The sequence below is a fragment of the Alosa sapidissima genome, chromosome 2, assembly GCF_018492685.1.
Source record: "Alosa sapidissima isolate fAloSap1 chromosome 2, fAloSap1.pri, whole genome shotgun sequence".
Lineage (NCBI taxonomy): Eukaryota > Metazoa > Chordata > Actinopteri > Clupeiformes > Clupeidae > Alosa > Alosa sapidissima.
This window is the reverse complement of record NC_055958.1, coordinates 2,370,461-2,390,793: the sequence shown is the minus strand read 5'-3', so window position 1 is coordinate 2,390,793 and position 20,333 is coordinate 2,370,461. Positions and strand designations below refer to the sequence as shown.

The window sequence follows — 20,333 nt, the reverse complement described above, 5'->3', positions numbered from 1 at the left end:
GATCCCACCCCGACTCTCTCTCCCACTCACTTCCTGTCATTCTTCACTGTCCTGTCATTAAAGGCATAAAAAGGCCAAAACAATTGTAATACTTCCACTAGTTCCAACGTGAATATTCGCTAAAATGTCTCATTAATAGTTTGTGAAATTACAAATTTACAAAAACAACAATTTTCTGTGTTAATTGAAATGCCTTGCGGCCACCAATCCGTGACGTCACATCCGCGAACAGCAGCACCTCTGATCGGGAGGCGAGCGCGCTAACAATTGAACCAATAGCACAGGCTACTGGCTTGCATGCCAGCAGCACTCTTGAGGCGTTGGGGAGTGAGGTTTACCAATGTTCCACAAGCACAGCTAAGCTAGCTGGCATCCGTTACATAAGCCATGCCAGTTTAAATCATATGAATTCTCTGACACAATAAGCAAGGTGCAAATACAATAAAAGTGGTTCAGTGAGGCCTATTGTGTAATTTACTATTGAAGGTGGTCCGTGAGCTTTTTTTTATTGATTAAGTGGTCCTTGGTCTGAAAAAGTTTGAGAAACACTGGTGTAGACAATAGCCTAATGAAAACTGAAAAGACCTATCTGTCTGTGCCCTGGCTACAGTAGGCCTACAGTACATGCACTCCTATTGCATTTTCAGAACCAAGGAGAGAAATGAGAAAAATGTGTTACAGCCCTGTCTGCTATTTACACCCATTCTTCTTGATACATAATAAATAAATAGGAAAATTTATAAAATGTTTATCAGTACATTAGACTACTTTGCAAATTGCTAAACCATATAATAGCCTGTCCCACCATCATCATTGAAATAGCATAATGCTAGAATTTAAATGCAAAAATAAAAAAAATGTCAGTCAAATCTCAGTTATACAAGGTACAAGGTACAAGGAAGTTTATTGTCACATGCATATAGTTACTGGAAGTAAGAAATGCAGTGAAATTATGTCTGGTGTCAGCCTATTTGTGCAAAGTTGGGGGGGTAAAAAGTGCAGTAGAAGAGGGGTTTAGTAGATTAAGTGGCAAGGGCTGCATAAAAAAGGTGGGGGAGGATTGGGATTGGGTGGGGGGCACCAACAAGGAGCACCCAAGAGCAACAGGGGCAAGGAAAAACTCCCTTACCAAGGAATAAACCTTGGGCAGATCCACGGCTCAAGGGGCTAACCCAACTGCCAGGGGTCTTGGTGTGTGTGTTGGGGGGATGACAGGGGAGATGGGATAGTGTGCTGTGTATGTGGGGAGAGGACAGTGTGCAATATGTGTGTTGGAGAAGCTTCCTCATGAGACAATGTGCTGTGTATGTAGGGGGGGGGGGGGGGGGCAGGGACTTACTATTGCAAGCAGAGTACTGTATGTAATTTATGTGAGTGATGACAGTGAAGATGTGTGTGTGGGCGGGAGGGGAGTGGAGCAGTGACTGTGTGTGTGTGTGTGTGTGTGTGTAGTGTGGGTAGGTGTGGGCAGTGTGCTGTAAGTATGTAGAGGATGTGTATTGGAGAAGATCCTGAAGACAATGTGCTGTGTATGTGGGGGGGGGGGGGGGGGGGCAGTGTGCAGCAAGTATGTAGAGGAGGCTTACTGTAGCAAGCAGTGTGCTGTATGTATGTGAAGTGATGACAGTGATGATGTAAGTGTGTGTGTTGGGGGGGGGGGGGGGGGGGGGGGCAGGGACTTACTATTGCAAGCAGAGTACTGTATGTAATGTATGTGAGTGATGACAGTGAAGATGTGTGTGTGGGTGGGAGAGGAGTGGAGCAGTGACTGTGTGTGTGTGTGTGTAGTGTGTGTGTGGGTAGGTGGGGGCAGTGTGCTGTAAGTATGTAGAGGATGTGTGTTGGAGAAGATCCTGAAGACAATGTGCTGTGTATGTGGGGGGGGGGGGGGGGCAGTGTGCAGCAAGTATGTAGAGGAGGCTTACTGTAGCAAGCAGTGTGCTGTATGTATGTGAAGTGATGACAGTGATGATGTAAGTGTGTGTGTTGGGGATGGGGGGGGGGGCAGAAAGGCTAGGCAATCAAGGACATGGGTAGATGGAGGAGAAATCAAAAATAATAAATAAAAAGTGTGCAAAAGTTGGAGAAAGTCAGATATGTGTGTGTGTGTGTGTGTTTTGACGTGTGATGAAATAAGAAAATAAATAAAAGGTCTGTAGCATAGGGAGAGGGATGTAAAAGTGCTAAAAGTCTTGTAGGTGTGTGTGGGTGTGTGTGTGTGTGGGGGGGGGGGGGGGGGTCATGAGTGCTGAGGAGTGAATGAGTGCAAAGTCAGTATAGTGTGAGTTCAGAGTTGGGAAATGTTTGAGAGTGCTGAGGAGTGAATGTGTGCAAAGTCAGTATAGTGTGAGTTCAGAGTTCGGATGGCCTGGGGATAAAAACTTCTCCTGAGTCTCTGTTCTGGCTTTGTGACTACATAGGCGTCTTCTTGATTTCAGCGGTAGGAATAATCCATTGTTAGGATGAGAAGAGTATTGGGGGGGGGGGGGGGGGGCAACAGTGTGCTGTAAGTATGTTGGGGATGTGTGTTGGAGAAGCTTCCTGATGAAATAATGTGCTGTGTATGTAGGGGAGAGGGGGGGGGGGGCAATGTACTGCAAGTATGGTGAAGGGACTTACTATTGCAAGCAGAGTACTGTATGTATGATGTATGTGAGTGATGAAGATGTGTGTGTGGGCGGGAGGGGAGTGTAGCAGTGACTGTGTGTGTGTGTGTGTGTGTGTAGTGTGCGTGTGGGTAGGTGGGGGCAGTGTGCTGTAAGTATGTAGAGGATGTGTGTTGGAGAAGATCCTGAAGACAATGTGCTGTGTATGTAGGGAGGGGGGGGGCAGTGTGCAGCAAGTAGAGGAGGCTTACTGTAGCAAGCAGTGTGCTGTATGTATGTGAGGTGATGACAGTGATGATGTTAATGTGTGTGTTTTTTGTGGGGGTGATGGGGGTGGGGTGGGGCAGAAAGGCTAGGCAATCAAGGACATGGGTAGATGGAGGAGAAATCAAAAATAACTAGATGTACCGCATAGCGGTACAAAATATGACCGCCGCTCAGTCCTGTTCATCCGTTCCGCGAAAATAAATCACACTTCAATTTGTCTCCATATTTTACTCCATCCCCCACTCTTGAAACTTTTGTGTATGCTTGTTTGGCATGCCTGAGTGTGTGTGTGCGGCTGCACAGAAAGTAGCCTACTGGTGCTGAAAAGGTGAATAGATTGTAGAATAGCCAAAGAAGATGTAGCATTGTTATAAAACCTTTAAAATCTCTAAACAATCACAAGTAGGGCAGTTCATCACAGTTCATCCATTGCAACTGGATTGATGAAAGGTCACTTACACCTGTAGGCTACATTGTATTTGGGAAAAGCAAAAGGTATCAGCATAATGTTATTTATTTATTTATTTATTTATTTATTTATTTATTATGTATTTTTAAACAAAAACATATCTGTCAGTTCCATGCCGTTTTCAACAGCTATCAAAAACAAAGGTCATTTTTGGATGGATGGATTTTTTGTGAATGTTTCTTCTTCTACATAAGATTTTAGTCATCTTTAGTTCATGTAATACTTTATTGTCAATGCACAAATTAAGTAACAGTAGTCTGAAACGTTATTGTTAATGCACAAATTAAGTAACAGTAGCCTAGTCTGAAACGAAATGCTGTTTTACATCTAACCAGTGGTGCAAATAACTGACATGTCCAAATGGGCCTTGATGAAATGCGTCGCTAGAGACTGTTCATACACATTTTAACGGGCCAAAGTTGAAGAGCTTTTGTCCGTTATTGTTAGTGCAAATATAGGCTGATTCATGTTCCCTTGCATTGTTTAACTGAGGTCCATGGCTAGTCTGGCTTTCATCAGACCAAGCTCAATCTTTTAAGAAATCAAAAAATAAATAGCGGGCAGATCTGGCTGGGTTCACCCAGCCTAGTCCATAGGCACCCGATATTGTTTAATTGTCCGATTGAGATATACACGCTCTGGCTATTCTTAATGCAAAAATGCATCAGGGAGTTATGACAAAACGGTAACTAACAAACTAGATCCTAATAGAAAGCTGTTAGCTTCCCTAAGCTACAGGTAAGATTATAAGGTAGGCCTATTTACAACATAAATGGTCAATAGGCTATGCTGGCGACACAAATAAAATCTCCTTTGGAAACCAATGGCTTACGCCTTACAGTATCAAGCGGACTTAAACTGTCATATCGTGGCGAAAAGTTGTAATAACATTCACGCAGCTCCATGAGTCAAGGAAAGCGCGAATGAAGTAGCCACTTCTAAATGGGACCCACTACACAGTAGCTTAAGGTGTTTTGCTAAAGCAGCCATAATGAAATGAAGGTGTCATTGTTTGGATACTTCACACACACGTGCTTTTTAATTTCACAGACTACAACTACCAAGCTGTAATCAAAGCACATCGATTCCCCTCTCACACCCTGCACGCACTTAAAACAAAATAAACAGGCGTCTCAGTCTCACGCATGTATAGGCAAAACTGTATCAGACCGGTGTAACGTTGGTAAATCTTCCATTGCACAGAATGATTTTGTAGCACGTGCAATAAATGACAGTCGAAAGATACAAACAGTGCTGCTATACATTTGCTTGGTATAACCGCATTTATAGTTTTCTACAAATGCAATAAATCAAATGCCTCCATCACTCAACCAACGCTAACGGTAACATTACCTAGGTCCTTATTGATATTACAAGATTAACGTACCTGCAGTAAAAACCAAGCATGTCCGATAAACATCCTCAGATTTATTTCGGCTTCAAGAAGAAATGGGAATTACACTTCATGTGAACATCGTCCTATCCTTATTAGATGTTCGCTGCGGTAAATTACAGTCCTTGTATGAAGCGTCCATTGTTTTTTCCAACCCACTTTTAACTTCCAACAAAATTACGTCTCACTGCAACGATGCGCCATCTAGTGGACAAACGACTACTTCTCGCCAATACTGAAAATGCAGCCATGATGATGATGATGAATATTTATTTTGGCTTTCTTTTAATCCTACTGAATTTGTAATTATGTATAGGCCGTTCTAATACCGATAGTATGTGGGTGCCTGTGTGTGTGCATGTGTATATGTGTGCACCGCCATTTACAGGCCAATGAGTGTACAGTCACTAAATGTACACATAACCTAATTTTTTTAGACCCCCCCATGGATGAAATTCTACGAAACTTGGCATACCCCCGGAGAATGCCAGGTCAATCATACACATAAAATTTGGTGCAGTTCTGAACATCTTAACTGAAGATAGGGGCGATTAAAGCAGAATAATATTGCATTTTCATTTTTTACCGGGGGGTGGGGGTGCAAATCACAAATGAGTGATTATGAGCCAGGTTGATGTGGGCCCTTGAGACCAACATACCATAAAAGATTCTTCATCCTCAGTGCCACGGTTCAGGTAGTTATTTAGGAAAAACAGGGGGCCCAGCACGGGGGGGGGGGGGGGGGGGGGGATTGGTGGTGGTCACCACCTGAACTAAAGTCAATGAACAGCATCCTCACATAATTCCCATTCCCCTCCTCCAGGTGAGTTAAGGTGGTGTGCATGAGGTTTGAGATGGCATCCTCTGTAGACCTGTTGGCTCTGTAAGCAAATTGGAGGGGGTCGAAGGAGGCAGGGAGGGATGAGCAGATAATGTTTTTCACAAGCTTCTCAAAACACTTCATCACTGTAGACGTCAGGGCTACTGGGCGGTAGTCATTCAGACATGATGGACTTTTGTTTTTCGGTACTGGAACAATAACAGACTGCTTGAGGCAAGTAGGAACTGTCTCTTGAGCCAATGATGTGTTAAAGATATAAGTGAACACAGGAGCTAACTGAGCAGCGCAGGATTTCAAAACCCTGTTAGAAATTCCATCCGGTCCAGTAGCTTTTCTACAATTTACCCTCCTAAAGGCATTGCTCACATCGACCTCAGAGACACAGAAAGGTGCATCCTCATTTGCTTCACATGCTGCAGCTAGTCCAATATAGTCTGTGTTTTTCATGTCAAAGCGAGCATAAAAAGCATTAAGTTCATCGGGGAGGGCTTTACTCACATTCATCATAGGAGGGGACTTTCTTTCAAAGCCAGTGATGGTTCGGAGTCCTTTCCACACTCGTGCTGGATCACCCTCCAAGAAATCAGCTTCAACTCTATCTCTATAGCGCCGCTTAGCATCTTTAATAGCTCTACGTAAACTATAAGATGCTGCTTTGTAATCCGTCATATCCCCTGAAATAAGCCCAGCATTATAAGTCATGGTGCGTGTCTTTAATGCCGTTCTCACTTCTCTATCCACCCATGGCTTCTGGTTAGGGAAGCTTCGGATCTTTACAGTTGGGATGATGGAATCAGTTAGCATATTGATGTAACTCAATGATACTTCCGTAAACTCATTGATGTCAGCAGAGTTCGTCTTGAACATCTCCCAGTCAACGTTGCTAAGGGCGTCCTGTAGCCTGGCTTCCGATTGGTCAGTCCAGCACTTGACCTCCTTCGTCACTGGGGGGTCCGTCCGACTTCTCTGTTTGTACATAGGCAGTAGGAAAACAGCGGCATGATCTGATTTTCCGAAAGCTGGTAGAGACTTCGCTTTGTAACTGTTCTTGAACTGTGTGTAGCAGTGATCCAGTGTGTTGTCACCACGTGTAGGGAAGTGAATGTGTTGAATAAATTCAGGCATGGACCGTTTCAGATGTACTTGATTGAAATCACCGGCCACAATAAGCGCAGCTTCAGGGTGGGTGTGTTGTTGTCTATTTAACACTTCTTGCAATTCTGAAACCGCAGCATCTGTGTTGGCTTGTGGAGGAATGTAGACAGCGTTGAATATTACCGAAGTAAACTCACGGGGCAGGTAGAAGGGTCGACAGACGATCGCTAGATGTTCTAGATGAGGCGAGCAGGACTTTGAGAGAACGGTGACATTTCTAGGATCACACCACTTGCTGTTTGTCACGATGCAAACACCGCCACCTTTCGATTTTCCAGATTCCTCAGTCCTGTCAGAACGAGCAGCAGAGAAAAACTCTACCGGAGTGATGGCACTGTCCGGTACAAATTCAGTTAGCCATGTCTCAGTAAAGCATAGAATGTTACAGTCCCTGATGTCTCTTTGAAACAGTATCCTCGCTCTTAGTTCATCCATCTTGTTCACAAGAGACTGGACATTGGCTAGGAGAATGCTAGGCAGTGGAGGCCTATGAGCTCTATTCCTCAATCTGTTACGGGCCCCGGCTCGTTTTCCTCGGTGTTTTTTCCTTCTGCGCCGAGATGCGTCTCCATGGTTCCCTGATGCATCTCGGAGAATCTGTCGGCCAGGTAGAATCGTCAATTAAAACATCCCGAAACAAAAAAGGCAATTCATTTCCGATGTTTCGGAGTGTAACGCCATCATACGTAATCAGTGCAGTGGAAAAGTGCAAAAAATTAGGGGTTAATAAAAGGTAAAAGAGTAAATATAAGCACAAGTTAGGCGGAGCAACCAAAAAGGCGTCCGAACGCGGCGGCGCCATGGCAACAAGCCTTTATAGATGATTAAAGCTTTATAGGCTAGGGAATGTAAAACTTAAGTTCCAGTTTACACCATTCAAAGTGTGTGTATCTTTTCTAGCTTTCGTATGCATTATGTTCTATAAAACATGATATTATATTCTGCAGTGCAAAATGCCCACTAAAGACAAGTTTTAAATATAGTTAACACGTTTTCTGAAAATTTTGTTCCATGTGCCCTTTTTTTGAAAATTGAGCCCCTGCCCCTTCAAAGGTCTCTGCACGCCCCTGAAGGCATGTGAGGGACCGCTAATAGGCCTTGAGTTATGGAAGGGATGGATGGATGGCTCCACAGAGCCTGCCTCTCTCTCTCTCTCTACTGTCAGGGTACAAGCAGGATATTGTATGGGCCCCACTGCCTAAGGTGATGTGTTTTACTTTCCCCTGCTCTCTGATTGGTTGGGCTGTCAGATGGCGACGTGTGATTGGCTGCTGGTCACATGGCTCCAGCTTTACTCTTTTCTTCTTTTCTTCATCAGTTTCTCCTCTCTCCCCCAGCCTCTGCTTCTACTGACCCCCAGCCTCTGCTTCTACTCTCCCCCAGCCTCTGCTTCTACTGACCCCCAGCCTCTGCTTCTACTCTCCCCCAGCCTCTGCTTCTACTCTCCCCCAGCCTCTGCTTCTACTGACCCCCTGTCTCTCTCCCCCAGCCTCTGCTTCTACTGACCCCCAGCCTCTGCTTCTACTGACCCCCTGTCTCTCTCTCCCCCAGCCTCTGCTTCTACTGACCCCCTGTCTCTCTCTCCCCCAGCCTCTGCTTCTACTGACCCCCTGTCTCTGCTTCTACTGACCCCCTGTCTCTCTCTCCCTCTGGCTCTGCTTCTACTGACCCCCTGTCTCTCTCTCCCCCAGCCTCTGCTTCTACTGACCCCCTGTCTCTCTCTCCCCCAGCCTCTGCTTCTACTGACCCCCTGTCTCTCTCTCCCCCAGCCTCTGCTTCTACTGACCCCCAGCCTCTGCTTCTACTGACCCCCAGCCTCTCTCTCCATCTTTTTTCTCTCTTCTTCTTTCTTTCCTCAACTCATGTCTGTCCCAGTTCCATTGTGAGTTTGTCCAGGAGTGATTCTGGACATGGGCCCTTCAGTAGAGCTCTTTGCCATGACACTTGAGCGATCTCATGACGCTTGAGCGATCCCATGACGCTTGAGCGATCCCATGACGCTTGAGCGATCTCATGACGCTTGAGCGATCTCCCCTCTCGCTCCCTCTTCCCGTTACCAAGGCCTGCAGCTTATTAGGGGTAAAGGTGAAAGGTCACTAAAGGCCCTTCAAGAAAACCCGTCTCAACGGGGTCATAAATCAACATCATTTTCTGGCTCATACTTCCAGTTGTTTAGTTCCAGTACTGTTTTTCGTCATGATGCACAGAGATAGGGCACACATTTGATCTTGTTGTGAGCAGTTCCAAGACAATGATTTGAAGCTGTCTTTTGTCTGCAACCATTACATCCAAAGACTGATGGTTGCTTTGTTTGTTAACTACAGGGCAGCAATCCAGTAATTACTGGTTGTTTTCTTGATTTCGGGAAGGTCAAGACAAGCTCCTGGCCTCGGACTCATCCACTATCCCCTCCTCCTATCGTTTCTAGGGTCAGTTTGACCACAGTATGAAGTACTGGTGGGGTTTATCAAGATCTCAGCTTTAAGAGAGGATAGCATGGGCTCCAGATGAGGTTTTGGTTTGGTTTATATGGCTACTGTCATAATTCAGCAACTGTAGATTGGTTTAGACAGTTGCTTTATCTTGGCTCATCTGTTCCCATTTAGGGGATAAAAACAAAAAAGTCTTCACTCTCTTTCTCTTTTCAGGGTTTAGAGACACAAAAATTCAGACCAAAAACAAGCCGAATTGCTTAAATGCACACAACAACACACATAAACATACAGCACACAAACACACAAATACACAAACACTGAAAAACAACAGCAGAGGCCATCTCCCTCCCTCAGAGCTCTCTCTCTCCCTCTCTCTCCCTCTCTCTCTCTCTCCCTCCCTCCGAGCTCTCTCTCTCTCTCTCTCCCTCTCTCTCTTAGTCTCTCTCTCTCTCTCTCCCTCTCTCTCTTAGTCTCTCTCTCTCTCCCTCTCTCCCTCTCTCTTAGTCTCTCCATTTTTTCTTACACAGAGGCTCCCCCTTCAAAGCCTCCTAATGGAAGCCATATATACAGGCCAGGCCACAGCACTATCGCTGGCTGCATGCTCTACTTCTGCCCCAGATAGCAGCTCTGATCTGGCCCAGTTACAGCCACACATTCCACAGACAAATACAAATACTGTACCAAGACATGATTCCTGCTGGTTGACGCTGTGTTGAGAGTGTTAGGATATATGCTATGTTCTTACATTATAAAGAGAAGTCTGCACACCAAGCGTTCCCAAGAAAATATATTCTTTTAATCTGTGACGTCACGTTTTTGGGCTAGCCCTTCCTCAGACATGGAAGACGTGATGTCTGACGAAGGGCTTGCCCAGAAACGTCACAGATAAAAGTAATATATTTACTTTTCTTTATAGTCATTACTTTAGTTTAGACCCAGCACCCAGTTCAGACTTATTGAATGTCTGTGCTTGCTGGACATTTCTCCTGCTCCAGATAGCAGCTCCTGCTGGGCCAAACTGGGCCCTCTTCTGGCCCTGATCTGGCCCAGTTACAGCCACATACTCCACAGAGAGGCTGACAAGTACCAAGACGTTTGACAAACACTGTACCAAGAGTTCTGACAAATATTGTACTAAAAGTTTTGACAAATACTGTACAGACTTTTGACGAATACTGTACTATGACTTGACTTGACAAAGACTGTACTATGATTTGACAAATACTTTGTCTTTCTGCTGGTTGACACTGTGTTTTTATTGTTCATGCAGTATGTTCTTATACATTGTCAATAAAGAAATACAATCAATAAAAAAGTGAAACTTACGGTAAATGCTACACAATAGAATAAGATCATCTTTAATGTACTAATGTAGAGAAATAAACAGGCCCTAAGAAAATAGATGACAGGAGATTTTTATTTTAAAGGTACATATGCAAGTTCAGGTGTTTTGGGTGACTGTGAAGCTCCCTCTAGAGTTGTGATATATTTATATTTTACTCCACCTAGAGTTGTGATATATTTATATTTTACTCTGCCATTGTAAATATCCTACTTCTCGTGGCTCCCCCTGTACACAATGAAAATGCCTTTGTTGTGGAGGTGAAGGATTAACAACAGGCAAAAACTATTCCCAAAGAGCTATATCTACTGACAAGGTGATGTTTCACGATTCTCGTGAGATGTCTTCAGGCCACTGTTCTTGAAGTTGCATTGCTAGTTCGTGACTCATCGTGACATCTATGCTGTATGGCTATGCTAGGTGAACGATTTCCCTATTACAAGTTCGTTTACCATCAAAATGGCTTCGTAAAGGTTTTATTTTAAGGTGAAAATCTTGCACAGTGTACCTTTAAGGTAAACTTTCCTAAAGTGTTGTCCAGAGAGTAAGATAATGTGGAAATACAGTCAAGCACAGAAAATTACCTGTCTGGTCAAAAACCACAAACAGAAAGGACAACTGGACAGAGAGAAAGTGAAGGAGCAGAAGAGCATGGGCATGTACTGTCTTAGTTTGTGCTTTTGTGCCACTGCAAAGTGAAGGAGCAGAAGAGCATGGGCATGTACTGTCTTAGTTTGTGCTTTTGTGCCACTGCAAAGTGAAGGAGCAGAAGAGCATGGGCATGTACTGTCTTAGTTTGTGCTTTTGTGCCACTGCAGAGTGTGAAGAGAAAAGAAGATATGCGTGTCTTGCTGTTGTGTAATTTCCTCTGAGGATTTGGAGGGGGAAAGTAAAACATCTGCTTTGGAATGTCTGATTTCTCCTGCCCTAAAAACACTGTCGCTGTTAGCTTGGAACACTGTCACTGACGATGCAGTCACACCCACGCGCGCGCGTGCACACACAGTCCTACACACGCATGTGCATACACACACACACACACACACACACACACACACACAAATAAAGCATACACAAGAATAACTTAAAAGCAAGCATGTTATGCCTTTGAAAAACACAAATCTAAACATGACTCACTTGCAGATACTCCTACTACACACTGGCCATCTGGATAGCTTAGTAAGGGAAACACCCTTAGCTTTCATATGTGTGGGTGTATGTATGGATCTCCTCAGTGGTGTGTGCGCATGCGTGCATCTGTAAATGCCGTGTTGTCCTTGTTGGCGTGTCTGTGGCCACCAACAGCTCGTCTTGTATCATTTTTAGATGGTGATTTATCTGGCCCAATCAAACTGTCACTCTCCCCCCACCACACTGGCTACCCAGGGGCAGGAGACACCCTGAGCCCTCACCCTGAGGCCTGCCCACACACACACACACACCTCAGAGACCGGGAACAGATGTGGAGCGGGGACGCACATCTGTGTGTGTGTGTGTGTGTGCGTGTTTGCATGTGTGTACACATCTGTGTGTGTGTGTGTGTGTGTGTGTGCGTGCGTGCATGTGTGTGTGTGTGTGTATGTGTGTTTGTGCTTGTGTGTGCATGAGTGTATTTGTTTATATGAAATTGGTTTTGGAGTGTGTGTGTTTGTGTGCTTGTGCGTGCATGAGTGTATGTGTTTATATGAAATTGGTTTTGGAGTGTGTGTGTGTGTGTGTGTGTGTGTGTGTGTGTGTGTGTGTATGCATGCTCTCATGTGGTTAATGGCATTGATGGAGACCTCTTTCATCTGTCCACAAGGACATAGGAAACTCCCCAACACAAGTTTAATACTGTCTACAAGTCTACTGTATGTCTGTGTTATGTATTTGGGGATGTGTGTGTGTGTGTGTGTCACTGCATGAAAAGTGTGATTGCCGTCAGTATGCGGCACTGTAGATTGTCGTGGAAGTTCAGGTTAATGGCTGTTCGCTGCAGTTTGGAGGCAATGCCGAAAACTTGCTTGGCAGTCGTCCCCCCATGATCCCCCTCCTCCTAATTCTAGGGGAGGTTTTAACATGTAAATGAAAATGCTGTGAGCTATACAGATCAGGGTAGCAGGGGGAGTGAACTGTGCATGCTGGCATGACTGTGGCCTTTGGTCTTGCTTAAACAGTGGATGTGTAAGTGAACTCCCAGTAATACGCTTAACAGGCAGAAATGATGCTGGGTATGACATGTCTGTTCCCTGCATGCTCCAATAATGTAACCTGACTTAAATCAGTCGATAGACTCAAGTTTAGATTCGGATTTTCCCTTTACATCATCACAATGAGAATTTCAAAGGCAAATATATAAATGATTGTCTTTATCACTATCTAACAAAAATATATGCAAAACTGCATATATATATATATATATATATATATATATATATATATATATATATATATATATATATATATTAGTGCTGTCAGTTAAACGCGTTATTAACGGCGTTAACGGAAACCTATTTTAACGGCGTCAATTTTTTTATCACGAGATTAACGTTCATTTTGGTGTAACAAACTTTGTAGTTTTTTCACATGCTGTTGCAACAACTAGTAACGTTAGAACAACTACAACACCACACCGATCTAGCCAGACCGGAAACTAAACAATAGCCTACACACTGACGAATGGAATGGAACGTTGTATGTGCTGCATACACGCCCCCTGTTAGGGGGAAGATGTAATGGAAACTGATATAATGGAAATCTATGCTGCATCAAAGTGGAGAGCGAAACGTGCTTATAGTAAACTTACTAAATCTTGAAACAAACGTGAATAAAAGGCACAAAATAAGGTTGGTGTAAGAGTTATCTGTGTGTTTATGGGATTAATGTGACCATGTCCCTATGTTTTGCTCTCTCCAGTTTACTAACAGGAGTGTCACGAATGTATCGATAGGCACAGTCAAACTGCCCGTGGCTGACTATAACTAAGTTCAGCAAGCTTAACTTTACATGTCATAACATCAACTAAACATAAGTCACACATTCATTCTATCACTTGTAATATTTCCTAGCCTACAACTAGGTGAGATAATTGGCTATGTTATGCTGAAGTTCCACAGTTAGCTAGCTAGCAAGCTAACCGTTTTGGATGGGATATTATGGTAAGTGTACATGCTAAATTTGTATAATACATGGGGTATTGCAAACAAATTAGGTTGGTAATGTACATCGTTTCGACATGAGTAAGTTACATAAACACAATTCTTCATAACTGCCGTGTTAGTAAAATGATTGAATGTCCTGTGAATTAATAGATGTAACGTCAACGTGTCTTTCAATGATATAATGTTAACATGTTTTCCGCTAAAATGGGGCGTGATGCAGATCAAATGTATCTTTATGATGATGCGCCGTTAGTAGGCTACGTAAAGGCATGCTGCAGACACTTGGTTGGGCTAACGAGCCGGCCAAAGAGTAGTAGCCTAAGCTGACGCATTAGTTGTGTGCCGCCAAAGATTTTTTCACCGTCACTAATTCTGTTTTCAACATTACTCTTTGGCTGCTACTATTTGCGATGCACTCTGCTTTCGACATTCATTTACATTAGATTCCATTCTTTTCAGTACAACTCCGCACACCAGCATCGCACTTTGCAGCCGTGTAAATCACGATTCAGTTATATTTGGTCGCTGCTCCATAAAATCCATTGTTCATCCAGTGTTTGCCTGTTAAAAACCTCGGCGTTGATGTGTGTGGCAAGTGACAGTGCACCATAGACTGTAGGCCTATAAAATGGCAATGCACTCATGTTGAAAAGTTCCTTATTTTCAACTGAACTCAAAGATAATGAATATAGTATGAATATAATATTTTCTGTTTGTTATGCCCTTTATAATGTGTGTAGGCCTACATTTTGTGCACGCACTTCTGCAGTAGCATTTATTTCAGTTTATATCAGCTATATTTCTGAAGAATATATTGTGTTGCCTCAGGTCTGCTGCACATCTTTTGAAATTTGATTTGAAATAATCAAATAGACCTATGTCTTAAAGTTCAGTTAATAAAGTAACTTGCTTTGCTTTCATTTGAATCCCAATCAAGATAAACCATAATTGCTTTATTGTTAATATGGACTCCATATTAACCAAGGGTCACTTCAATAAACAACTAAGTCCAACCATTACGCCCCCACACCAGCAGGGGAGACACTTCCTCTAGTGAGCAGTGGTTGCACTGTGGTCGCGCTTCCACCAGAACAGCTGATAGGATAAACAACAGTCAGTGTGCGGAAATGAGGGAGATCTCCAGGCGTTTACGGGGACGAAAATCACACTTTTCATGCAGTGTGTGTGTGTGTGTCTGTGTTATGTATTTGGGCGTGTGTGTGTGTGTGTATATGTGTGTGCGTGTGTGTGTGTGTGTGTGTGTGTGTGTGTGTGTGTCTGTGCTATGAATTGTTATGTATTTGGGTGTGTGTGTGTGTGTGTCTGTGTTATGTATTGTTATGTATTTGTGTGTGTGTGTGTGTGTGTGTATGAGTGTCTGTGTTATGTATTGTTATGTATTTGAGGATGCACATGTAGGGTATGTACGAATTGTGCTTTCATGTTCTCAAGCGTGTGTGTTTTTAAGCTGTGTATGTGTGTGTGTGTGTGTGCGTATGTGTGTGAGTGTCTGTGTTATGTATTGTTATGTATTTGAGGATGCACATGTAGCGTATGTACGAATTGTGCTTTCAAGTTCTCAAGCGTGTGTGTTTTTAAGCTGTGTATGTGTGTGTGTGTGTGTGCGTATGTGTCTACGGGTGTATCTTGGAGTGAATCATGTGCTTGTGATGCATGCATTATCTATGTCTCAATGTATGTTTCTGTGTGTAGGCTGCATGTGTGTGTATGTGTATGAGTGAGGTCACCTACAGCATTGACGTGTGTATGTGTGTGTGTTACTGTTACTGTATGTGAGAACACTTTCACATGTGTGACAGCCTGACAGTGTCTTTGTGTGTGTGTGTGTGTGTGTGTGTGTGTGTGTGTGTGTGTGTGTGCAGGGGCGGACCTGGACACTTTGAGGCCCAAGGCAAAATTCCCGAGGCCCCTCCGAGCCCCCCCCCACACACACACACACACACACCACAACCCTAAAACTAAAACACACTTTTTTCTGTAATAATGGGATGCTGAGGCATACTCAAACACAACAAATATTTATTGCCATAGATGACAATCAAAAAACATTAGTAAAAACCTTTGAAAGTATTACAATTATGAATGGTCTGTGTGTGTGTGTGTGTGTGTGAGAGAGAGTAGGCTAGGGGTTTGGGGTCTCTGTGTGTGAATACTCTATGTAGCTATGTACTGTATGAGAGTCTGTGTGTAGGCTATGTGGCTATGTGTAGAAGAGAGGGAGAGAGAGAGTGAGAGTGAGTGTGTGCGTGCGAACTGAGGTGTTCGATCTTCCAAAAAGCCGACATCCAAAACAATAAACAGCGCCTGCACTGACCGAATAAACTAGCCATTTTCTGTTTATTTTTTTCTCCATTTTTCATGGTCATGTAATAATAATGTTCAACCGTGAATCTTCTGGGTGGTTTATCTGCATTTTTAGGGAATTCAAAGTTCTTAATTTGCACGGGGCCTTTTTTTTAACGATTTCAACTCGCTCTGCATCTCTTACGGTGTCTGGCCATAACGCAGGGTCGTCACTGATAACTGTAGCCTAGTGCTAGGTATTGTGTTAGGGCTACTCACATACTGGTTTCGTTTGCACCCAAAGCTTCTGCTACTGAAATGGTGTCCGTAGCAGCACCAACAGCACCAGTGCGGACCTCGGCAGTGATCCCTCACGACTGTTTCACTTCACATCAACATCATAATCATCATCATCATCAGTAGAAGAATATGTTTAAGCAATATAGCACGAGTGAGAGTGGGGTTGGTCATGGATATTCCCACGGGTGTTGTTCGGCATGACCAATCCCACGATCACGAGTGCTATATTGCTTTTATACAACAATTCTACCACAAACTAAATAATCTGATTGTTATTATTATTGTTCAAACATGTTAATTTCGACATTGTTCTTACGCATCAAAAATGGTTCCCTTTTCAATAGACAGCGTCTTGGTTGCTAGGTAACCAACATTCCAGATCCCTCGTTACGGGTCTTTGTGGTTTACGTGTCTTCTTGAAAGAAATGTTGAAAGTCGGGCTGAAATCATATCTAGCTTTGCTGCATGCATGTTACAAGGACACTGGGCCATGTCATGTAAGGGACATGGTACTGCAAAAAAATGGAAACATAGCCTACATTGCAGAACCACTCAACTTTATTAATTCATGGTGAATAAATGCACCCATCCTAACGTTAGTTATCTACAAGTCTCCTCCAAGTGACAATCATATTATACACAATGCTGGCAATGCTGAAAACAATTAGCATCCTCGTTTATCTTAATACTTACATTGAGTTGACTGTGTGGCTTAATCCACAGATGTGGTGAAGCACTGTTTCGTTATGGTTTGCTAAAGAGTAACACATTGCTTAAAATAGTGGAGAGCTGGGATGAGAACATTGTGTCAAATCTTCGCATTGTATCGCGGAATGATTTATTATTAGCTGTGCAAAGTCTGAGTTGAAATGTCCAGGGATATTCCAACTCATGGAACGTCTCTCGGCCAATCAGAAACAAATAAATAGTTCCATAGAACCTAATTGTTGTATAAAGTACAAGAGCTATCCAAATTACTTTCTTCCGTGGAAGAATTCTTCGACTGGAAGAAGTTGCTTCATTTCTTTCTAGATTCTTCTTCTCGCTTTTTCTTTTTCTTTATCACTTCCACTCTGGAAACGTTTCATGGCTGCTGTCAATCGCTCAACTCCACACCTCACCAAGACCTCGTTCATAGCTAGTTGCTGCTATGGTGACAGGAAGCGGACCTACACTGCAGTCATTTGATTTTATGATGAGTTTATGAGCAATCATGAGGCAAAATATTTTTTCAATCTTTATTATGGATTAGAATATATTGTTTGATTGCGATGATCATTTATTTAAAAAAAAAAAACGAAATACGATACGGGGATGACGAGGCCCCCTGGTGGCCGAGGCCCCAGGCAATTGCCTGACCATGCCTAATGGCAGCTCCGCCCCTGTGTGTGTGTGTGTGTGTGTGTGTGTGTGTGTGTGTGTGTGTGTGTAAGAATCCTTGTGTTTGTGCATGTGTTATTGTGCAGGTATGGCAGTGAGCATACACACGTATGTGTGCACGTGCACATGTGTGACTCTGACTGTGTGTGTTGTACAGACTGATGACCCAGGCAGACAGATTGAGCCGCAGAGCCATGTGTCAGAGATGTTAGCGCGTCCCCCCAGTGAGAGTGCAGAGCCAGCCTGTTATGATAGTTAAGCCCTGCCCTGGAGCCTGGTGCAGAACAGACACTGACTCATATACTATCATTACCTGCTGCAGGCTCTTACTAACTCCCCTGTTATCTACGACCACCACAACAACACACACACACACACACAAACCTGTCTGTGCATGATGAGCAAATGTTACAGTAAGAAGTGTGTGTGTGTGTGTCTGTGTATGTGTGTTTGTGTGTTTGCTTGAGTTCCATTATTTGGTCTTCAAAACATATCAATATAAAAACCAGCAAGGCCTCAGTGCTGTGTTGATGTCTAATGAGATCACCTTTACACCTCAGTCATATGTAAAAACTTGAATTTGCATAGTGACCTATAGTGACAGTTCTCGGATCGACTCAATGACAACTCGACTCAACCCACAGCTCAGTTCATATTCTGACAGAGTTTTTAGCCGCAGCTCAGTTCATATTCTGACGGAGTTTTAGGCCACAGCTCAGTTCATATTCTGACGGAGTTTTTAGCCACAGTTCAGTTCATATTCTGACGGAGTTTTAGGCCACAGCTCAGTTCTTATTCTGATGGAGTTTTTAGGGTTCTGTTTACAGGGCCACATCAGTGGATAAATAGAATGTCCCGTAAAAGTCTCTGACCTGTAGCCAGAACCAGATCCGACAGCTCACGACCTCACCAGAGTCACGCCCGTCTCCCCCTGGCTTCTCCCGACTCCCGTCGCCATGGTGTCCGAGGTCAGAGTACCGCAGAGCGTTAGGTCATCGCCATCACCATGGCAACAGGTTTGAGTGTTGTCAGATCTATGGTATTAATAGTTTTTTTGTGTGTGCTGTATGTGGCCATTTTTGAGTTGGAGAGAGAGAGAGAGAGAGGCTGTGGCATTGCAGATGCATCTGTGTGTGTGTGTGTGTGTATGTATGTGTGTACAGTATGTGTGTGTGTGTGTGTGTGTGTGTGTTTTTAGTCTGGGCTACATGATCTGAAGACAACAGACTTAAGGCCTTTGCTACAATAAGAGCAGCACTCAAACTGTCTCTCTTTCTGTGTGTGTGTGTGGAGGTGAGAGAAAGAGAGAGAGAGAGAGAGAGAGAGAAAGTGTATAAAGTATATGAGAGAGAGCGGTGGTATTTGTGTCTTGAGTGGGTCTATTTCTATAGGAGCGTGTACGTGTTGATGCGCGTGTATGCGCTTATTGGTGACGTGTTTAAGCGCACACCCTGACAGTGAGTCAGAGAGAGAGCCCAACTGGAGGGAGGGGAGGGTGAAGGGTCAACAGGAGGTGACCAGGAGATTCATTTGTGGGAGTCTATGAGTGTGTCTATGTGTGTCTTAGTCAGTGGTTCTGTCTGTGTGAGTGTGTGTGTGTGTGTGTAAGGGAGAGAGAGAGAGAGAGATGGCTCAGTAAATATGTGTGTGTGTGTGAGTGTGTGAGTGTGTTATTGCATGCCACCAGACATTCTTTTGAAGCACAGCTGTGCTCTAGGCAATAACAGGTTGTTACGCTCCTAGACATGGCATTCAGATTTTTATGACCCGAGTGTTTCTAAAAGAAGCTTCCATTCTAACCCCAGTGACCTCACGGCATGGCTCCCAATCAGAACCTCCTCCGCTGCACCTCTGCCAAAGCCCAACCCCGGTCTGGATCAGCATCTGGATCTCCGGTCGGTGCCCAAACCCATGCAGTAGGCTACCTAACAAAGTCCAAAGCCAGAGTGCCTGACAACTGGGTTTAAGGCGGGAATCACACTGACCAGCGGCTGACCTCATGGTGGGCCCATTGTCACATATTGCTGCTACAACAACTTTTGATTATATCTCTAACCTTTGCCTTTTTCACAGGAGAAACTAACTAGGAAGCAGGAAATGTAATTAATGTGTACATTGTCATGTCTTGATTAATGCACTCTCACTACAACAATGGTCTCAAGTCTCATCAAAGTACTTCTCATGTGACCCAAAATCAGCTGACCTCGAAAAATCATGTGATCCATTTTAGGGCTGAAACGATTCATCGAGTTACTCGAATAACTCGATTACAAAAATTACTCGAGGCAAAAACCCTGCCTCGAAGCCTCGTTAAATTCCTATGACGCGCACTATACGCGCAGGGATCTGATTGTTCCACACAGACCGTTGTTCAGGAAGCACAGCACTAGCGCGTGAATCGTGATACATTCTGAATTTAGCTGGCGCGATGACGGAGTCAAGATGTCCATAAATGGCAGAGAATGTCTGAAGTTTTCAAGTAGAGTTTTGGGATCATTACATACTCAAAAAGGAAAAGAACAAGCATCTGAACCGAAAACATCCACTCCATGCTGTTTCACCAAGCGTCAATAAAGTAGGCTAGGCTATTTATCAATCTATCTAGCCTATCTACTGTATCATCTATCTACGTAGCCTATAGCCTACATTGATGTTGGCTGATTTTAATCACATACTGTATTTGTAGCGATGTCGTGATGGC

General features: G+C 43.8%; 1 long non-coding RNA gene across 1 annotated transcript; it reads right to left on the bottom strand.

Annotated features, from left to right (window-relative positions):
• Window positions 1-4,396: 4,396 nt before the first annotated feature.
• On the bottom strand, window positions 4,397-19,835 carry LOC121694646. The gene is made up of 3 exons (XR_006025859.1): window positions 19,629-19,835; window positions 14,263-14,269; window positions 4,397-4,407 (listed from the first exon to the last, which is right to left on the bottom strand). It is a non-coding gene; the product is annotated as an uncharacterized LOC121694646 (long non-coding RNA).
• Between the last annotated feature and the right edge of the window lie 498 nt (window positions 19,836-20,333).